The 15,574-nt window shown below is 49.3% G+C and overlaps 1 long non-coding RNA gene and 1 pseudogene across 1 annotated transcript; both read left to right on the forward strand.

Annotated features, from left to right (window-relative positions):
• The first annotated feature begins 726 nt into the window (after positions 1 to 726).
• LOC112532335 overlaps positions 727 to 15,574 on the forward strand; it is a 44,901-nt pseudogene continuing 30,053 nt past the window's right edge.
• LOC121113236 lies at positions 8,253 to 9,544 on the forward strand. Its single transcript, XR_005859945.1, has 3 exons — positions 8,253 to 8,348; positions 8,493 to 8,641; positions 9,363 to 9,544. It is a non-coding gene; the product is annotated as an uncharacterized LOC121113236 (long non-coding RNA).

Raw genomic sequence — 15,574 nt, forward strand, 5'->3', positions numbered from 1 at the left:
CGCTATCACGATATACGAGCCAAGTTCTGCATCACAAATGAAGTGCTGTAGAAACCTTTTCTCACTCTGCTTCACCTCAGAGGCTGAACACGGACTCTTCACAGAAGAGGGTCCTGATGACATCACATCCTCTCCTATAAGTTACGCTGCCTCCAAAGTTCAGTGACAAAGATCACCCGCGCTCCACTGCACCGCCCTGAGGACGATGGCCGTGTCTCCTGCACTGCTCCTCCCTCCTGCTCAGCTTGGGCTCTGTGAGTATGGAAGCGGGAAGATGGAATTCAGGGCTGCTCAGTGACCGTGCAGGGAAGCGGGAACGGTGGGACTGCAGGGTGATACGCAGCAGGAACAGAGCCTGTTCAGACAGGTTTTGCTGGAGGGGATGGGGAAGGGGACAGAGGAGGCATAGGCAGTTGTTAGGGTGGAAAAAAACTCTGGAAAAGCTGGGAAATGGCTGCAGCCCCCAGAGGCAGCATTTATCTCGAGAGCCTGGAGCTCTCAACACTGAGTCCCCAGGGACTCCAGCACAGCACCCAAGCGTGCTGGACGCCGAGGCCCTCCCTCCGCATTCACCCTCACAGCCCGGCTGCCTGCCCGCCACGCACCACACTAAACTGGGCAAGATTCATCCCTGCTGAAGGCCCCGGAGCTCTTCCCGAGCAGCACCTGAGGGACATGGCAAACTTCTGCCCACAGCTGCACCAGCACCCAGCACAGAGGAACACAATGGAGGCCAGGTTCCTAGACAGGAATATGAAGAACCCCCAAGAGGGACAGCGGCTGGAGCTGGAATGCTGCCTATACGAGAGAAACAGACCCGTCTTCTGGATCCGCCTGGACAAGAGTGAGAACCTTCACTTCATTGTCTACAGTACCCATTCTTATTCCACACATTGCGGAGGGTGAGAAAACATCTCCAACTTTTTGAGGCATTATGGAGAGGAAACTCCTATCGACTAGTCGTGAAGTCCTTCAGGGCACAGGACGAGGGATCTATTACTGCATCAACTACATCAACCAGTGCTGCACTTCAGCTCAGGACAACCCGCCTTCTTCCCAGGTCAGCAACAGCTTCACCCACCTCGCTCACGCCCAGCACCCCTGCCCGTGCCTTCTCAATCAGCCCATCACCCACACTCCCCATGCCCTGCTTCTTTGCCCAAGCCGTCTCATCACACAGGCACTGCTCCTCCTCAGAGGCCTCCCCATCCACCAGCTCTGCTCGCGGTAAAACCCTGCCCAAACACACAGGTCGTGCAGCCACCCGCAGCACCTCCCCATCCCATCGCACCTCACAGGGATGAGAATTACAAAGTGCCCAGCCCCCAGCCTTTCTCACCTCACCTGGACATCTATATTCTGACAGCCCCCATATGCTTGCAGCACCTCAAAAGAAACTCAGGAATCCCTGTGACTCTCAGGATGTGTTTTATAACAGTGATAACAAAGAGCTCACACATACTGATGGGCTGATAATAAATTAGGAGCCCAAATCCTTCTGTTTCCAGGGCTGGCAGCACCTGAAAGCAGCACTGTTCATAGCATATAAAAGTTCTTCCTCTGCTGGCGCGTCCTGGCATGTATACGAGGAAGCTCTTCTGTTGTACCTCTCTGTATTCACTTATTTCTTCTTTCAGTCGCAACTAGCGGCACCCACCACCTGCAGCCACCACCCCCCAGCGCCAGGCCACCAAGAAGGACAACTCACAACAGGGCCTGGATGCAGGTAACCCAGCTGCAGGGAAGCAGGAGCTCTGCCAGCAAGTGCTGCCTTGCCTGGACAGCATGAATTAAAGGCTGTGTCGACTGCAGGCATTTTGGGATGTGAGGACAAGAGATAATGTTCAGCTTTCTCAGGGCGTGCCAGTGAGGGGATAAAACCACCTAAAGAGCTCAGAATTTCTGAGGATGCTAGATAGAATTTCAGAGCCCACAGCCCTCAGTTTCATGGCTGTGCAACTCAGCAATGAAAGCAGAACTCATATCAGAGTGTCAGGGCATCCAGTTGAAAATGGGCCCTATGAAGTCCCCCCTATTCTGGTCATAGTTTCATCTATGCCCTGGCAGGATTGGGATAAGGCTGTTCTGTTGTATCTCACTGTATTCAACCATTTTTCCATCTACCCACAACAGCTGAACACATCGCACCTGCAGCCACCATCCAGAGCAGCCAGGTCACCACAAAGGACAACTCACAACAGGACCAAGATGCAGGTAAACCAGCTGTGGGGATGTAGGGGCTCTGCCAGCAGTGCTGCTTTGATCAGAAGAGGCCAAATTAATGTCTGTGCTGACTACAGGCATTTCAGGATGCAGACAAATGACTCCCGGTGCTGAGATTTTCCTCTTTCTTCTCTCTCCTTTCTTCCTGTAGGAACAAGCAATGAGAACGCACTGCATTTCTGCTATGATGTGGTCATCTGGGTTAACCTGGCTGGTGCCTGCCTCCTGCTCCTCACTGCCATAACCATCACCATCACGCACTGCCAAAGTAAGTCCCACTCTGACACCCTGCAGAGGTTCCTGGAGCCTCACACCACAGAGCACAGCCCGCTCCTCCAGGGGAATGGGCTCTCTGCCTATTGCCCTCACACAGCCATTGCATATCCAGGACACAGGGAATACTGAAGGACCCCTCCTAAGACTCTCTTCCTGATTTTCCTCATCACTAGGTTTAGATTCAGAAAACTTTATCACATTCTACGCTGTCAGACTAGAAACTATTAACAGGCAATGTCATTGTAAACAGAAAAATGTAAAACAGACAAGGAATTACAGAATGCATTGGCTCTGCCATCCTGAAATCTGGTCGAAATTGACAAATCCAAAACGTTACTCAACAATTTATTTTGGCCTTTTCATGCTGATCTACGTTACCAGTGAAGATCCATTAGCTACATTAATTTCTGCCACAAGCAGCACTAATGCTGAAGCAGAGGCTGTTACACAACATCAGCCCAGTAAGTATGTGCGGACACTGTCTGCATGTGTAGAGAGACGATCTGGAAAGCCAAGGCACAGATTGAGCTGAACATGCCTAGGGTGTGAAAAATAACAAGGAGGGGTCCTACAGGTACATAGGCACAAGGAGACAGACCTTGAGCACCACTAAGATGATCAGAGGACTGGACCTCCTCTCCTATGAAGAAAGGTTGAGGGAATTGGTCTTGTTTAGCTTGGAGAAAGAAGGCTCTGGGAGACCGCATTGTATCGTTCCAATAACTGAAGGCAGTATAAACAGGAGGGGACACGCCTGTTTACAAGGCAGGATAGTGATAGGACAAGGGGGAATGGTCTTAAAGTGAGACAGGAGGTTTCATTTAGATATTAGGAACAACTTTTTCACACAGAGGGTGGTGACACACTGGAACAGGTTGCCCAAGGAGGTTGTGGATGCCCCATCCCTGGAGGCATTCAAGCCAGGCTGGATGTGGCTCTGGGCAGCCTGGTCTGGTGGTTGGCAACCCTGCACATCTCAGGGGGGTTGACTCTAGCTGATCATTGTGGTCCTTTTCAAACCAAGAAACAGTAGCGACAGAGATGCAAAATGGGAAGAGTATCATAACGGGAGATCGATCCTGAAAGGCTCTATGTCAGCTTACAGCCACCACAGTGCCTTTAAAAGGCTCTGACCTAAGGCAGAACTTGGTATCCTTCTTCATTGTTGTCAACCTCCATTTCAAATGCAAGATTGTGATTTAAGAGTATATTCAGAGATCTTCATTGATACTTTGGATTCCTCCTTGCTAAACAGACCTGATGTTCCCATGCTAACAGCAGGAAGCATCAGCAGTGCTGAAATAACACAGCCATGCATCACACTCACTCACCACAAGCGCATCCCCTGCAGGACCAGCTCACCGTAAGCAAGCAGTGCTGCATCGCTGCTCAGCAGAAGGCACACAGGCGTCCTCCTCAAGCACCGCACGGAGCCCATCAGCAACACACACAGCTGCCCGGATGCAGCGCGGGCATTTGGCTGCTCCTCCTCTGCTGCCCTATCTCCATGAGGGCAGGGAGACTGAACATGCCACCACCTTCCCCACTAGTGTTTCAAAAGAAGAAAAGTACCCATTGAAAAGGCCATCCCAAACTCTGCTGAAATAACTTCCTGTCTGACCAGGGTCCATAATTGGATTTCGCTACAGCCCCCTTTCCACCTGAAATCTCCTCAGCAGGCAGCGAGAAAATTAATTCTTAACTCACCTCCTGCTGGGCCACGTTCCTCAGTTTGTCAGCCTCTATATTCCCCACAGATTTTGTCCCTTCCTATATGCATGTCCCCTTCCTTAATTCTTTGACATAAATAAACCAAATACAGACCAGTATCTCTACAGACTCCATGTGCATCAACCCACATTGTACTTAAATGCTGTATTTCAAGGCCAGGAGGGCCTGCAGAGCTGAAACTTCATCTCTCAACACATGTCAAAATGCATAAAATCATTTGCCATAACCTGAGCCGCTCACTGTTTGTTTCATTGGGAACACTGCTATGGCTTGAAACACAGCACAGGTGCGTTGGTTTACGCCTCGAAGACGTATGTTTAACTTACTTAAATGAGAGGCCATGTCCACCAGAAGCATGAAATCTGTGATGCGCTCTCAGCCTCGCTTTCTGACACAAATGTCCATTTTGATCCCAGAAATGATTTCATTTCATTTAGCAAATCCTAAAACTGCCTCGCGTTTTACCATCACTTACACACCTTACTTTATAAAAGTAAACAATGTCTCCATAATCAGCATCCGTACGTGTCAGGAATGCCTGGAAGTGGTGATGGTTCAGTCCCCTGGGCTTCATGAAATTCACACCTTCCATGACAACTGACGTGACAGTACCCATCTTTAAAGCTTTTCTGCATATATTGCCCTGATGTACCATGCACAGATGTTTCATCAGACCTGAGTTCCTGGAGCAATTCCATTCTCTTCTATGCATTCGATGAGCCCCCCCCTTTTGACCAACCACTGCCTGGGCACCATCAGTAGCTCTACCAGAAGCATCAACAAAGCTTAAATAAAATCATTTCAATGCCATTTCCACTGCTTCGTCCACATCAAAAGATTTCTTCTGCCTTTTGAGGGTACCAAGGAAGCCATTTCTTCAGTGACATGATACTTCTTATCAATACCTTCCATGAAAAAGGAAGTTGAGTCATATCTGTAGCGTCAGTCATTTCATCTGTCGCCAAAGGATAACTTCTGAAATTAGCAGCATTCCTCTCCAACTTTCTTGCCACAGATTTGTCCATTTCTTCAGACCACCTGGCAATGGTGGAGTGACACCAACTGATTTGAGAAAGTCCCTGTTTTAATCAGGGCACATTGCATCTCTGATGCTGTCTGTGCGTTGCTCAATAAACTCACCACCAGCAGACGGCTTTGCTGCTTCTGCCATCAGATTTGCCACCACATCACTGGCCTTTATCGCCAAGTCCATCCGGGGTGTAACTCAACAGCAGAAACGCAGTTTACCTCAACAAAACAGTACCCATCTGTCCATTTTTCACTGAACACTTCTCCTTCAACCACACATTTTCGTTCGTTTGAGGCTTCTGTTATCTCTTGAGAAGACATTAGGAAGGCTGAAATGTTACTAGGGGTAATTAGTTCTTCTCAGTCACCCAGTGGCAACACATGGGTAACACACCCAGGTTTTGATGGGACTGAGTGTGTGGCGGGTGCCAGAGGTGGAGATAGCACAGCACTGTGCCCTGCCCATGTCCTGCTTGAGCTGATGCAGTGCCAATCGCATGCCACTGTGTGGCTGTGTCAGTGATGGATACACATACAGGGCCAGGCTGCTCAGCCACTGCCAGAGCTGCTGCATGAGCCTGTTTAGACAAGTGTTGCTGGAGGGCATCGGGAAGGGAGAGGGGGCATGAGGCAGTTGTTAGTGGGAATCACCTGGCAAAGAAGCTAGGAAATGGCCACAGCCCCAAGAAGGCATCTAAAGTGCTGCTCTGAAGGGCAGCATCCATCTTGAGAGCCCAGCACTCTCAACGCTGAGTCCTCATGGACTCCAGCACAGCACCCAAGTGTAGGGAGGATAACCAAGGGATGCAGTGCTGGTCAGGTTCCTCAGCAGGAGCATCATACAGCCCCAGGAGGACAGCGGCTGCAGCTGGACTGCTGGAGAAACAAAACCTCCTGGAAAGTATCCTGGATTCGCCTGGACAGGAGTGGAAACCTTCACTTCATTCTCTGCAGTTATGGTACAAACAGCACCGCATTTAATGGAGGTAAGAGAACACCCCCGCACTTTGAGGCATCATGGAGAGTCAGCACCTCTGACTGGCGGTGAAATCCTTCAGGGCAGAAGATGAGGAGATCTATTTCTGCATCAGTTGCATCACCCCGGTGTTGCACTTCAGCTCTGGACAACCCACCTTCTCCCAGGTCAGCAACAGCTGCTCCCACCTCGCTTACACCAGCACCCTGCCCGTTCCTTCTCATCCAGCCCATCACCCACACTCCCCATGGCCCTGCTTCTTTGCCCAAGCTGTCTCATCACACAGGCACTGCTCCTCCTCATAGAGGCTCCCTGCTCACCCCGCTTCATTTGTGGTACCGACGCTGCCCAAACACAATGGCCCTACAAAGTCCCCCCATGTCCTGCAACGGCTGAACAAAAGCTCATCTGTTTTAACTCTATGTATCCGCACACTTCTTCCTAGCAGTCGCATCAAGAGCTTCACCCACCACACTCACTGCCTACAACCAGAGCAGCCAGGTCACCAAGAAGGACATCTCCCAGCACAGCCCAGCCCAGGTAACCCAGCTGAGGGGAGGCAGGGCTCTGCCAGCAGTGCTGCTTTGCTCTCATGAGCCTAAATTAAGGCCTGATCTCACTGACGTGGGGAGAATTGGTTCTCAGGAGCCACCATCATCCAATTGAAGGCCAACTAGGGAATCAGGCCTGGTCAGCATGGGTTCATGAATGGTAAATCCTGTTTGACAAATCTGGCTTCATTCTATGCCAAGGGAATCCACTTAGTGGATGAAGTAAGGCTGCCAGTGTGGTCTACCTGGACTTCTTTCAAGCTTTTGACACTGTCCCCTACAACATCCTCGTGCAGAAACTGACTGCCCACAGTTTGGATGGACATATGCTCTGCTGGGTGAAGCACTGGCTGGATGTTCAGGCCTAAAGAGTTGTGATCAATGGAGTTAAATCCAGTTGGTGGCCAGTCATGAGAGGTGTCCCCCAGAGCTCAGTACTCAGGCCAATCCTATTCAACATCTTTAGTAACGATCTTGATGAGGGGATTGAGAGCACGCTCATTAAGTTTGCAGATGACACTATGTTGAGAATAAACTTTGATTTGCCAGACGGGAAAAAGCACTACAGGGAGAACTGGATAGACTGGATAGATGGGCCGAGGTAAACTGTATGAGTCTCAATAGGATCATGTGTTGGGTCCTGCATTTTGGTCACAACCACCTCAGGCAACCGCACAGGCTTGGGGAAGAGCGGCTGGAAAGTTGCCTGATGGAAAGAGATCTTTGTGTATGGATGGACAGTCGGCTGAATACGAGCCACCAGTGTGCCCAGGTATCCGGCTTGTATCAGGAATGGTGTGGAGAGCAGGACTAGGGAAGAAATCCTGCCCCTGTACTCAGCACTGGTGAGGCCGCACCTCAAGAACAGTGGTCAGTTTGGGGCACCTCAGTACAGAAAGGACATTGAGTTGCTGGACCAGGGCCAAAGAAGAGCAACAAAGCTTGTGAAGGGCTTGGAGAATGTGCCCTGTGAGGAGCGACTGAAGGAACTGGGGCTGTTTAGTCTGGGGAAGGAGGCTGAGGGGAGACCTTATTGCCCTCTTCAAATTCCTGAAAGGTGATTGCAGCGAGAGCAGGGTTGGTCCTTTCTCACTGGTGACAGGCGACAGGACGAGTGGAATAGGACTCAAGTTGCGCCAAGGGAGGTTTTGGTTGGATATGAGGAAAACTTACAGAAAGGGTTCTTAAGCACTGGAACAGGCTCCCCAGGGAGGTGGCTGAGACACCATCCCAGGACGTGTTTAAAAACTGTTTGGGGAGCTCAGGGACATGATTTAGCAGAGGGTTGTAGGTTGGTGTAGTTTGGTCAGGTTGAGGTTGTTGTGATGATCTTGTAGGTCTTTTTCAACCTGAGCAAGTCTATGATTCAACGATTCTATGATCCCATGATTCCATCATTCAACTTATGTTTTACCCCACATGGGGGACCTAAAAGTCACAAGCATGCCAGATTATGTGCCACACCAAAGCAAGTCTTCTGGCTACATGGCCTCCCTCAGCTCCCCAGCACAATGCCAACACCAGCAGTCCACAGTTGGGGATGCCACCAGCAGACATCCCTGGTCCCCACCTCTCTTGCTGCCCTATGGAAGACCTCTCCTCACCTACAACTACCGCCAGCCTTGCTCAGAGCCACACAGCTCCCTTTGCTCCAGGACCTCCCAATTGCACTGCCAGAGCTGGACATAACCCCAGCCAGCAGCCAGGTCTTTCCTCGTTCTCTCCTTTCTTCCTGCAGGAACAAGCAAGGAAATAACACAGAATTCCATCTGTAATGTTTTCCTCTGGGTTCGAGTGGCTGGCACCTGCTTCCTGATCCTCACTACCATAACCATCACCATCATGCACTGCCAAAGTAAGCTGCACCCTGACACCCTGCAGAGCCTCACACCACAGCCTGCTGCTCCAGGGCAACGGGCTCTCTGCCTAAGGCCCTCACGCAGCCATTGTGTATCTAGGACACAGGGAATGCTGAAGGACCAATCTGAAAATGCTTTTCCAGATTTTCCTCATCTCTAGTTTTATCTTTCAGAAATATTTAATACATTCTGCACTGTTAGACAATAACTGAAAACACTGAAACCTGGTTTACCAGGCTGCATTGCCTCTACCAACCTGAAATCCATAAATCAGGGTTGGAAGAAGCAGAACCCAAAGCACTGTGGAATAACAGGAGAAACATGCCTCACTATGGGTCTTGCAAGTGTCCAAATGCCAACACATGCAACAGCACACTGAGCTACAGCCAAACTACCTCCTTAATTACACATATTCGGAGGCTGCTATGCTGAAAGCAGTGAGGCTACACCTCTGGGAAGGCAAAAGGTGTGGACACAATTTCATGTCTGAAATCTTCAATTTGATCTGAAAAAGTAGCCAGGGCAAAGGTATGCTTGAGTGCCAGCATTTCTCTTTTTCCCACTCCTGTTGAAACAAAGCTTGCGTTTGGAGAGGAAATTCTGAAACTTTCACTTAGTTCTCAGTTCTTCCTTACCAAAGAGATCACATGATAGAAATGCACACAGGAGATGGATGATCAAAACCAACCGCGTCTCACACTCCGTTGTCACTTGCAGGACCAAGCTCACCGTAAGCAAGCAGCGCTGCATCGCTGCTCAGCAGAAGGCACACAGGCGTCGTCCTCAAGCACCGCACGGATCCCATCAGCAACACGCACAGCTGCCCTGACAGAGCGTGGGCATCTGGCTGATCCTTCACTGCCTACCCATCAATCTCACACAAAACTCAGCTCTCAGACCCCAACCACATCTCACTCCTGAGGCCTTCCCAATTAACGCTTCTAATCCTTAACGCTCACAGTGTGTTCTTTGGTTTCACTCACAGTTTTCATGGGACAGAGGGACCGAACATGCTACAACCAACATCACTCATGTTTCAAAAAAAAGAAATCCACACGCAATTATGTTGACATATAATTGTCTGTCTGACCAGGGATCCATGGAGGGAAATCTCTCCCAGCTTTTCCAATGAAATCCACACAGCAAGCATCGAGATCATTCATCTCAAACTCACGTCCTCTTGAGCCCATTCCAAAACCTGTCAGACTCTTTTCCCCACACATGATTTGGTCCATGCTCTCCAAAACCATGTCTTGTTCATTCATTGTTTTTCGGAAATAAATTAAATACAAACAATTTCTAAATATAGAACAATTTCACCACAGTAAAGGTGATAATTGACAATAAACCTCGATGCCTCTGTTTTTAAGGGCAGGAAGAACCTCTACACCTGAGAGCTCATCTCTCTTTCCCAACACTCTCGGTTGCACTAACAGTGATGCTGATGGTTGCTGCTCCGCAATTGAGGACTCAGCAGGAATTTGTATATGTGCACCTGAAACATCACAGTCTAACCTTGGCTGACCTTAGTTACCCCATTTTAGAAAGTTTCACAGCAGCTGACCTTACACACCAAAATGCATTCAGGCCCAATCAAATGAGCCCAGGGATAACCACACAGTTTGGGCCCATTTCCTCACAAAACAGCACTTCCATCAGACAGCGGCGCCTGCTTTCGGGCACCCAGGAACAGGGGGCACATTTGCAAAAGAGGAATACAACAACCCATCACAAAGAACATCAGAGCCAGCAAATAACAACAGAAGACGCAAATAACACCAGCCCAGGGAAACTGTCGCTACTGTATGTGCAAAGCTGCAGGAAGCCCACCAATGTGTGAGTGGACACCTGGAGGCAGCAACAAAGGCTGTGAATGTTGACACACATTTGTCAGCGTGGAGGACCTGGTGGTTGTAGAATAAGACCACAAACATTCTGCTTTGAAAAAAAGTGAAAATTTGCATGCCACTGGGACATGGGCTTCTTTGATGGGTTTCACATCACAGACCTGCCTTGCACAAAGCAGCATTTGCAGAACAATTGCAAAGAACAACAGCGCTGGAGAAGGCAGCTACATGTCAGCAATACGTGGACTTGGAAATCAAAACTGCACGTGAATACATGCTGTAAAACATTCCCACTTCTTGTTTGCTCTGCAAGAAAACAGCATGCCTTCACATCCACACCAGACCACTTCTGCATGAGCAAGTCAAGGTGGAAGAATGGTTGACAGGAAACATAGCCTGAGGCCGGAGTCCACATCATGGAACTTGTCCCATTTTGTGCAGGTCTGGATGTGATGTGAGTGCTCCAAATGGCTGAGAGACAGTAGTCTGTAATGGATGATTTAATTTCAAGGAGGAATGCTGTCAAATGAAGACATTCAAAAAAGTCCATTAAAAACACCTTTGAAAAAGCACAGCCCGAGTTCTAGATCTCTAGTGGAGTTCTTCAGAAACCATTCTTTATTGAACCATGCATCTTCTCAGAAGAGGGTCCAGATGACATCACATCCTCTCCTATAAGTAACGCTGCCTCCAAAGTTCAGTGACAAAGATCACCCACGCTCCGCTGCACTACCCCGCGGACGATGGCCGCGTCTGCTGCACTGCTCCTCCTGCTCAGCCTGGGGCTCTGTGAGTATGGAAGTGGGAAGGAAGGAATTCAGGGCTGCTCAGTGACTGCGCAGGGAAACGGGAGTGGTGGGACTGCAGAGTGATACGCAGCAGGAACAGAGCCTGTTCAGACAGGTGTTGCTGGAGGGGATGGGGCAGGGGAGAGAGGAGGCATGAGGCAGTTGTTAGGGGGGAATCACATGGCAGAGAAGCTGGAAAATGGCAGCAGCTCCGAGAAGGCATCTGAAGGGCTGCTCTGAAGGGCAGTATCCATCTTGAGAGCTCGGCGCTCTCAACGCTGAGTCCCCAGGGACTCCAGCACAGCACCCAAGTGTGCTGGACGCCTTGGCCCCCGCTCTGTATTCACCCTCACAGCCCGGCTGCCTGCCATGCACTGCACTGCCCTGGCAGGGAAGAGCCCTGCCCAAAGGCCCCAGGAACTTTCCTAGGACTGAGTGCAAACAGCTCATGCATTTCAAGGGTGCTGATAAGAAATTAGGAACCCACTTCCTCCTTTTCCATGGCTGGTAGTGTGTCAGATCATCACAGTTCAAAACAGGCTCTATGAAGTCCTCCCTGTCCTGTCCATCTCCAGGCTGCGCTGGGAGAATGCTCTAGTGTTGTCTCTCTCTGTATTCATCCATTCTTCCATCCAGTCACAAACAGAAAGCACCCACCACACCCGCTGCCACCACCCAGAGCCGCCACGTCACCAAGAATGACACCTCACAGCAGAGCCTGCATCCAGGTAAGGCAGCACTGGGGAGACAGGGGTTGTCCTAGCAGAGATGCTTTGATGAGAAGAGGCTACATTAATGTCATTGCTGACCATAATATGCATTTCAGGATGTAGGGAGAACTCTGCAGCTCCAGGGATGAAACTAACTTCCATTTTACAATGGGTATCCCAGAGAAAGGAGCAAGATTTTCTTTTGCAAAGCTGTTCATGAGGTGTGGGACAACATGAAAGGACATGTGTTAGTGATGAGACTCAGAAGGTCAAGCTGATGGCTGGCTTTGGTGATCGTGAAGGTCTGCCCCAGAAAAGATGATTCCATTATTCTAATCCCATGTTTCACCCCACTTAGGGTGACTTAGAAGTCACAAGCATTCCAAATGATGGGTCACACCAAAACAAAGGATTGCTTTTTGAACAAACACTGCTTTCAGTCACAGAAGGGGACATGAGAAGTATTCTGGCTATGTGTTCTCCCTCAGCTCTCCAGCACAATGCCAACACCAGCAGCCATGGCTGGGGATGTCACCTGCAGACATGCCTGGTTTGCACTGCACTCTCTTCGTGCCCTGTGAAAGCCCTCTCCTCATCTGCAGCTACTGCCAGCCCTCGCTCACAGACATACGGATCCCTTTGCTGCAGGACCTGCTGACAGCTCCGCCACAGCAGGCCGTAGCCAAAGCTGGCTGGGGCCTTTCCTCTTTCCTCTCTCTTCTCTCTTCCTGCAGGAACAAGCAGTGAGAATTCACTGACTTTCTGTTGTGATATAGTCATGTGGGTTAACCTGGCTGGCGCCTGCCTCCAGCTTCTCACTGCCATAACCATCACCACCAGGCACTGCCAAAGTAAGTCACACCCTGACACCCTGCAGAGGTTCCTGGAGCTTCACACCACAGAGCACAGCCCGCTACTCCAGGGCAATGAGCTCTCTGCCTATTGCCCTCACGCAGCCATTGCATATCCAGGATACAGGAGAGGCAGAGGGACCTCTCTTTAAAATTCTTTTCCAAACTTTCCTCAACCACAGCGTTAGCCTCAGAAATCTTATCACGTTCTTCACTGTCAGACAAGAAATTATAAATGCAGACAACTTCCTCTACCAAACTGCATTGGCTATACCATCCTGAATCTGGTGTGAGTACCAGAACACAAAATTTTATTGAACTATTTATTTTGGCTTTTTATGCTGTTTTGGATTACCAGTCAAGATCCATTAGGAGCATTTATTTCTGCAGTAGGCAGAAAAAGGACAGATTTTTACTCCACATCTGGATTTTCTATTGGAATTCCTGGCTCAACATTGCAATCAGCCGAATGTAGCCTGAGGTAGTCATAAAGAATGCCACAGTGGGGAAGGGTATGGAACATGGAGATGGGTATAGAGCTGCTCTAAGGCAGCTTAGAGACATCAGATCAGGCTCAGGGCCATCCAGACACTCTTTCCTAAAGGCAGAACGAGGAATGGTTGAGTCACAATTTTTGTCTTTCCTCCTTCCGTTAGAAACAAAAGATTGAGATTTAAGAGTAAATTCAGAAATCTTCATTGATACTTGGGATTCCTCCTTGCTAAACAGACCTGATGTTCCCATGCTAACAGCAGGAAGCATCAGCAGTGCTGTAATGTACACAGCCACGTGTTACACTCACTCACCACAAGCCCATCCCTTGCAGGACCAAGCTCACCGTAAGCAAGCAGTGCTGCGTCGCTGCTCAGCAGAAGGCACACAGGCGTCCTCCTCAAGCACCGCACGGAGCCCATCAGCAACACACACAGCTGCCCTGATGCAGCGCGGCATTTGGCTGCTCCTCCTGTGCTGCCCACCAGCACTGCACACCTCCCGCGGGCCTGACATGTGCTCCTGCCCCACACTGCTGGGACACACCCAGACCGCGGGGGACAGCGCTGACCCTAAGAAGCCGGGCAGCTCCGTGCCGCTGTGGAAAATAGCCACCGATGATTCCATGAGATCAGGAACAAGGCAAACATTTCCACGACTCAAACCCCAGTGCCCCAAGCTGCCACTTCCAATGACTTCTCTGTTCAATGGATATAGTTTTTACTCTTTCATTGTGTTGTTCGGTTTAATTCATTATTTACATACAAGGCAGAGAGATTTATAACTTCGCATGCTATCCTAATCATGTTTACAAAAGGAAAGTTCCACATCTAATAGCCCACTCTCAAATACGGTGAAAGAAATTTGTGTCAGACCAGGGTCCACAATAGAAATTCTTCCTAGCTTGTCCAACTGAAATCTCCTCAGCAGGCATAGAGAAAATTCATCCATGCTGCTCATCTAAATTATATCCAGAAGTGAAGGTATTGAAGTAGATCTTCACCTGCAGGTCCTGCTACTGTCTGGAGCTTTTCACAATAGTGTAATTGCCAATGGGACAGCCTTAGCTGTTCGTGTTTATTACAGTGGACAGGAGAAATGGCTTTGTGCTAAGATATAAACAAACACAGGACTCGGGAAAGAATGATCCCTTCACAAGCTAATTTGTTACTTAGGAGACAAGGGATGGAGGCTCAGGAGCACACTAGCTTCATCTAATCACAAAGAGATGTCTTCATTAGAGCTAAACTTGCCTGGGACACTCTCTGTCCAACAGAGTGTGTCCTTGCAGGGAAGGGATGCATGACAGCCCCTTACCGCTTCTCACTCCACTGACAATAAGCTTTCATCTAGCCTTAAAAACATACGTTCATTAACAGAGTCTTAAAGGCAGCAGAAACTAGTGATTACACAAATGCACCGCATATTTCCAGAACCATCCGTAAGCCATGAGGACCAAGAGAAAGGGCAACTCTGTGTTTAGGAGGGGAACTTTGGCGTACCTGTTAGGTAGCTGGGAATGACCCATGGTAGAAGCACACTGTCACAGGGAGAAAAGAGGGAAGAAAGATGTCCAAACAGACAGGCAATAGGCCTTTCTGGGTTATCCTGCACTCCATCTGCACAGGTTCTCCCAACATATCTCTGAACATGAGATACCATAGGTAGGCAACCGTGCTCCATGGCAGGATGAGAATCCAATCCCCAGAAACATTCAAGCACCGTCATTTGCCAGCAGCACCCCTTCCAATCCCATCATTCTGAACCACAGAAATCAGGAAATTTCCCACTCTGGTCACAGTCCTGGTGTAAGGCAGAAGCAGATCACTTCAACACCTCACAAAATGTGGGACAACGTGAGCAAACCACAAGGCACGCCCATCAGTTCAGCTCCTGATCCCGTTGCAAAGGCAGCAGTGGGAGTGCCTGGCTTGTTAACATCCAGAGGATGTTGTTGCAAAGGCAAGAGAACAACACCTCACACCTTATCAAAATATAGCAGGAAAGACAGGAAATCCCCAAAAAAGAAGAAGCAAATAACACCAGCCTAGTGGAACTGTTGTGACTGTATGCACAAAGCTGCAGGAAAACAAAACTCTTAGCAGTGGGCAGGACTCAGAGTGTTAAAGCAGGTAAGGTGTTTCTTGTTGTTTTTTGGCATGGCGGAAGTCCCTGTGGTTGGAGAAGAAAACCACGAGGGTATAAATAACAATTAAAACTGAGCATACCACTGGGACACGG

The sequence above is a fragment of the Gallus gallus genome, chromosome 4, assembly GCF_016699485.2.
Source record: "Gallus gallus isolate bGalGal1 chromosome 4, bGalGal1.mat.broiler.GRCg7b, whole genome shotgun sequence".
NCBI classification, from domain to species: Eukaryota; Metazoa; Chordata; class Aves; order Galliformes; family Phasianidae; genus Gallus; species Gallus gallus.